Source organism: Gekko japonicus, unplaced genomic scaffold (assembly GCF_001447785.1).
Source record: "Gekko japonicus isolate JY-2015 unplaced genomic scaffold, Gekko_japonicus_V1.1 scaffold426, whole genome shotgun sequence".
Taxonomy (NCBI): Eukaryota; Metazoa; Chordata; class Lepidosauria; order Squamata; family Gekkonidae; genus Gekko; species Gekko japonicus.
The window spans coordinates 249,855-256,475 of NW_015160848.1; the positions used below are offsets into that span (position 1 = coordinate 249,855).

Here is a 6,621-nt window from a genome sequence, read left to right on the forward strand (position 1 = left end):
AGGCCTCAGCCTCTCTGCCCTGTTGTTGGCCCTCCAGAGAAACTGGTTGACCACTGTGTGAGACAGGATCTGGACTAGATGGAACTCTGGTCTGATCCAGCAGGGCTCCTCTGTTGTTCTTCTCAGGGGAAGGTCTCAGCCTCTCTGCCCTGTTGTTGGCTTTCCAGAGGAACTGGTTGGCCACTGAGTGAGACAGGATGCTAGACTAGATGGACCATTTGTCCGATCCAGTAGGGCTCTTCTTATGTTCTTACAGAACCAGAGCCAAGTGGAAGCCAACAACAGGAAGCAATGCCGGGGAAGAAGGATGGAGGAGCTCAGCATGATAATGGAAGAACCCCACCGAAAGATGTCCACCCAGAGGCACCCAAGGCCTAGGACATGAGAGAACCGAGGACAACCAAAAGGGACTGGAGAGCCACAGTTTGACAGGACTCGGGGAATGAAGTGGGCAATGGATCATAGAGGAGGGCCAAACAATGATATTGGGATATTCACATTTCTTCATTCCAGTCAAAGCAGGTGATTTGCCTCCACTCTTGTCAGCCAGGTGATTCCACAGGTTCGTTTCTGATCTGATTCAAGTATAATTGTTTCGAACTCCTGACAAAGTCCTATAATAGAGTATAATGAAGGAAGACTGCAGGGTAAAATATGCTCACCCTATAATATCAGGATAAACAACTTACAAAATGCCACGGGGAGCTTAGAAAAAAGGTAACAAACTGTGCAATCAGAAATGAGTCATATCTTTGACATTCCCCCGAGATGGTATAAAAGCTTGCAACACCTGCAACCCTCTCCACAGCTCTGCTCAGCTTCGCTTGCTTGCTTCTCTTCTCCTGCTGCTCTTGGTAAGTATATTATCATAAGAAAATAAGACAGAAAGCCAGGAAGCAAGTTTAGGAAGTTCTTCTTTTGGAAAAAAATGTTTTGATGTGATCAGTGGCATTTCTCATCTCTGTATTCACATTGAAACGTTGATGTGATCCGTGGCATTGAAGATTTCGATGTGATCAGTGGCATTTCTCATCTCTGGCTGTGGTCAGATGTACCACTAGATGACTCTGCTGTGAATGCCTGACAGATCTAAAGGCCACATTCAGACAGCAACATCTGGGAGAGGTCTCACAGCTGTCAGCACCACGTGCTGCCCTGCCACGGGAGTGGAGTTAAAAGACACTGGGGAAAGTCCAGTCCTAATGCTTGCCAACGGGCCACTGATAAACTTTCCCCTGTCTGATTGCCCAAGTACGCACTCAAGCTGTCGGGCTGGTCAGCTCATTCCATCCCAACTTGGTGCTGTCCCCCCCTCGCTTAGCAGTATGTGCATAACCGCATACTCCATGGGGAACCCTCAGAGTGAAGGTGTGATTCCTTGTTTATGCGCATGGGAAACAAAAGGCAAAAAAAAAAACCCACTTGCCAGAATGTGCCGTCGGATTGGGCAGTGAGTGGCTGAGCCCGCAGCTACAAAGGATGTGTTATCTTGCGGCGCCATGTCATTTTCCACCAGGGGAAAGAGGCTCACTTCCCCTCTGCACCAAACGGCACGTCTGACCGCGGCCTCTCAGTGTTCACATAGAAGAAGTGCAGGTGGCTGACTGGGAAATGTACAGGTGTTAATGGAGGAATGTATGGAGAAAATGTGTATGCTGCCTTTCCAAAGCCTGTCTGAGACCGCTTCATGAATGAGGAGCAAAATGGAAGTCCCACATATCAATTTTACTGGTTTACCAACATTTACTGGTTGTCCCCAGCCCAAAGGATGTCAAACTAGCCTTAATCAGGGCCAGGGCTTTTTCTTCGCTGGCCTCAGCCTCAGCTCCCCTTTGAGATCATGGCCTTGCAGGATTTAGTACAATTTTGCAGGGCCTGTGAAACAGAGCTGTTCTGCCAGGCTTTTGGTTGAAGCCAAAAATGAGAGATCACGGGAAGAGGTAGAACTCCAAAAACAACATCCGTGATAAAAATAGCAATGAGTCAATAAAGATAAGTTGCAAAAACATTTACTGAAGAATTTCTGTAATTCTGTAAGGAATATCCATCTGTCGTTGTTCACACACTAACGAATACTGCGCAGTGTGAACATTTGTTTTGCAATATTTACTTGATCTGAGAATGTAGCAATCCCATTGTGAAGACCTTGGGTCCTGTTATTAGTCAACATGGAATGTTTCCAGCAAGAGTAGAGAAGTAGTATTTGATAAGAATTGGGATTGCTACACACTCAGATAAAGTAAATATTGTGAAACAAATGATCACTTTGCGCAGTATTCATTAGCGTATGAGTGATGACAGAAGGATATTCCTTACAGAATTACAGAAATACTTCAGTAAATGTTTTTTGCAACTTATCTTCATTGACTCTTCATTATTTTTTGTCATGGATGTTGTTGTTGGAGATCTAGGCTTTTGGTTGAGACAGGGGGCATCCAAAATCCATCTCTGGCCTCCCCTACTGAAATTGCTGGCCCTATGATCAGCCTAAACTGAGTATAGCAACACGGAGCTTGACTGCTGTTTCTATTATTGTTTTAAAGTGTTGCTTTAGTTATTTAACTATTATTGTTGAGACTGTGTGATTTTGTGACCCACCCTGAGCCCATTTATGGGGAGGGTGGAATAAAAATCGAATTAATTAATTAATTAATTATTCAGTTCATTTTAGGATAGTAAGCCTCTGGTGGGTCCTGGCTACCTCCAGGAATCTCAACTCATCTCCAGACAACAGAGTTCATTTATCCAGGAGAAAATGGCCCTATCTCTACTTTCCGTATGAACTATTACCAAATCTGCAGAACAGGGGGGTCAACAGTGGGAGGGCTTCTAATTTCCTGGCCCCACTGGTAGACCTCCTGATGGCACTGGTATTTCTGGCCATTGTGTGACACAGAGTGTTGGACTGGATGGGCCTTTGGCTTGATCCAACATTGGCGTCTCTTACGTTCTTATGTTCTACACTCAGAATTGGCAACCCTAGCTAAGCTTAAGTTCTATAGGCCACGTTAGGAAAGTTTAAGTTTTGTCTCCACTGCAGAGTGAAATCATAGTGACTTTGCTACCTGTCTCTGATGAAGGAAGCTTTGTCTCTCAAAAGCTTAACCCCCCACCCCCCAATCTTGGTTTCCAAGGTGACACTGGATTCAAATCTAGCTTTGCTGAACATATATCGAAAAAGTTATGTCTGGTTTTTTTAAAATAAAAAAAAATCTTTTGGGCAATATTTTATATCTCATTTACTCTTGCATTTTGCAATCTGAAAATCACCTAAAGTTCAACTCATGAGGTTAGCTTAAATGTATTAGGTCAAGACATAATAAATGGAGGAAATAATGTATCATTTGGTGCAGGGGTTAGGAGCTTGGTATAGTTTGGTGTAGTGGTTAGGCATGCAGATGCTAATCTGGGAGAACAGGGTTTGGTTCCCCGCTTCTTCACATGCAGCTGCTGGTGTCACCTTGGGACAGTCATAAGTTCTTTCAGAGCTGTTCTCTCAGGGGCAGTTCTCAAAAGAGCTCTCTCAGCCCCACCTACCTCACAGGGTATCTGTTGTGGGGAGAGGAAAGAAAAGAAATTGTAAACCATTCTGAGACTCTGAGTGAAAGATGGGATATAAATCCAGGTCATTCAGGGTCAATGGTAGATCGATTCCTCCACATACAGCTGCTGGTGTGACCCTAGGTCATTCACAAGTTCTCTCAGAGCTGTTCTCTCACAAGCAGTCCTTGAGAGAGCTCTCTCAGCCCCACCTACCTCACAGGGTGTTTGTTGCAGGGAGGGGAAGGGAAAGGAGACTGTAAGCCACTCTGAGGCTCCTTCGGGGAGTGAAGGCTGGTGTATGAATCCAATCTCTTCCTCTCTATCTCACCAAGTTGTTCACCCCCAATGTCTCACTGAGATAAACTGGGTTTACTCCCTGGGAGGAATGCTTATGTGTGTATCTTGCACCGGTTTATTCTTCAGCCTTCCACATTGACATTTCTCATCCTTTCGTACTGTAATTCCAGACCTTCCCTCCGCCTTTTCCAAGATGTCTTCCTGCTGTGCTCCCTCCTGTGCCGTCCCGTCCTGCCCCCAACCTTGTTGCTCCCAACCTTGTTGCTCCCAACCCTGCTGCAATCCATGTAGCTACCCTGTCGGTGGTCTGGGGAAACTGGATTCCTGCTACAATTCATGCTGTGCCACTTCAGGCTGCGGGAACGCAACATCAGCCCGTTGCCTCGGGATCACCAGCGGGGCCCATGTCGCATGTGTCAACCAAATCCCACCATCGGAGATCGTCATGCAGCCACCTCCTTTTGTGGTTGTGGTCCCGGGGCCTGTCCTCTCTGCCTCCTGTGAGCCTCTCCGTGTGGGAGGGTACACTGCCTGTGCCGGCTGTCCCCCTTGCGGTCGCATCTGCGGTTCTTCCTGTTAAGACGGAAAGGTGACCTTCACAGGAACGGGAACGAAACGGCTACCTGAAAAGTATGGAACGAACTGATGGCGGACAACTTTGCGGACTTGGTTGTCAGACCGAACGGCACTTCCTAGAGCCAGTCTGGCGTAGTGGTTAAGAGCGCGGGCTTTGATCTGGGAGAACCAGGTTGGATTCCCCACTCCTCCACGTGCCACTGCTGGTGTGACCTTGGGTCAGTCACAAGTTCTTTCAGAGCTCTTCTCTCTCAGGCAGTTCTTGAAAGAGCTCTCTCAGCCCCACCTACCTCACAGGGTGTCTGCTGTGGGGAGGGGGAGAGGAAGGAGATTGTAAGCCACTCTGAGACTCCTTCGGGTAGTGAAGGGTGGCATATAAATTCAACCTCTCTCTTCTTCTCTTCAGTTAGGATCAGTTGGTGTTTAACAAGTTTTCGAAAGCTCATGACCACAAACGTGATAATGACTTTGTATTCTCTCTACTCTCACCTTGAAAGATTTCCCCCCCTTTCCCCTCTAAGCTTTATTTAATTTTCCTTAACTTATGTTGATTAGGAGACCAGAAGTGTATCTATATCTTCCTTCTGTAGGCCTCCAAAAGGGCCCACAATGGTCTTCCTGCCTAAACAGTGACATACGTCTATCTCTGTATTCATTTGCTTTGAAACCTTTAAGTTATTCTAGCTAACTTGGCAGTGGAAAAGCTACTTTTTTTTCTTAGTAAAGAATACATATTTGTCATTCATGGAACTGTTTCAGTGCAAATGCTGTCACTCTCCTTTTTCCCCAATAAAGCTTCAGCCTGCATAATTTCCCCCCCTTGTGGACTCAATTTCTTCCTATTTCTAAGAACTTGAAAAGTGCAGAGGGGTCATTGCTCAGTGGTACAACACCAGGCTTCCCTAGTACTTTCTGTGATTCGGCAGGGGACACAGACGTCTTCGCAGGATCATTCCTGCAGGTATAACAGACATGCCGCACCATGCCATTGCCAGGAAGTGACGCCGGGTGACACTCTGGCAATGGGGCTGGAAACTCAATGGTACCATCGAGTTTTCAGCCCCATTGCCAGAGCGTCGCCCAGCGTCACTTCCGGGCGACAGCATGGTGCGTTACAGGGAGGAATGGTCCGGCCGGGGAGCATGTTTCCCCCGCCGGATCGCGGTAAGTACTTGGGAACCCTATACAACACACACAGAGAGATAGGCCCAGATTCAACATCGGGCTGCTCTGTTTCCAGCATCAGCTGTTGAGAAGGTCCCTTACACCATGATGAACAGGTGCCATTTAGAGTAGCCCACAGTGAGTTTGGCTACTCAGTATAGGAAAACTTTGCATGTTCCCAACCCTTGCTGGGGAGCTGCGGTGGCTCAAGTGGTTAAGACGCTGAACTGCAGGCTGTGCAAGGTTGGTAGTTCAGCAGTTCGAGACCCGAGGGTGCCGCATGACGGAGTGAGCTCCCGTCTCTAGTTCCAGCTCCTGCCAACCTAGCAGTTCGAAAGCAAGAAATTGCAAGTAGATAAGTAGGTACCACTTCGGTGGGAAGGTAACAGCGTTCCGTGACTGGCTTTCGAGCAAGGGAACCTTTACCTTTTTTAACCCTTGCTGGAGAGGAAAAGAAATCCTTCTAGTTATTCAGACAGACAGACAGACAGACAGACAGACAGACAGACAGACAGACAGACAGACAGACAGACAGACAGACAGACAGACAGACAGACAGACAGACAGACAGACAGACAGACAGACAGACAGACAGACAGACAGACAGACAGACATTTTTAGGGATATCCAAAAGAGACCACAAAGCTACCAGCCCTCTGCAGATAACTGTCCTTCGGCACATGCAACTATTATTTCTCTAATTATAAACAATCTCTCCACAAATCCTTTCAAAAGCCTTCTACTCTGGTGCCCATCTCATGCCACCACAGAGGGGGTGCTGGTAGGATGTCCCTCCCCTATATACATTGTGCCCGTAGTTAGGAACAGAAACGGTGATTAGCACCAAGAAAAACTTGTAAGCCGCTCAGAGACCCCAACTATGGGATTAGAGCGGGGTATTAAATTGAAAAGCATAAAGCATTTATTTCCTATTTCCTTTAAAAATAAACCTGAAACGATTCCCAAAACTCAAAAAATACAGACAGCCAAATGAAATAAGGAAACAACAACAACAACAACAACAACAACAACAACAACAAC

General features: G+C 46.7%; 1 long non-coding RNA gene across 1 annotated transcript; it reads left to right on the forward strand.

Moving 5' to 3' along the window:
• Nucleotides 1-762: 762 nt before the first annotated feature.
• LOC107118345 lies at nt 763-4,579 on the forward strand. Its single transcript, XR_001482764.1, has 2 exons — nt 763-854; nt 4,011-4,579. It is a non-coding gene; the product is annotated as an uncharacterized LOC107118345 (long non-coding RNA).
• The last annotated feature ends 2,042 nt before the right edge of the window (nt 4,580-6,621 follow it).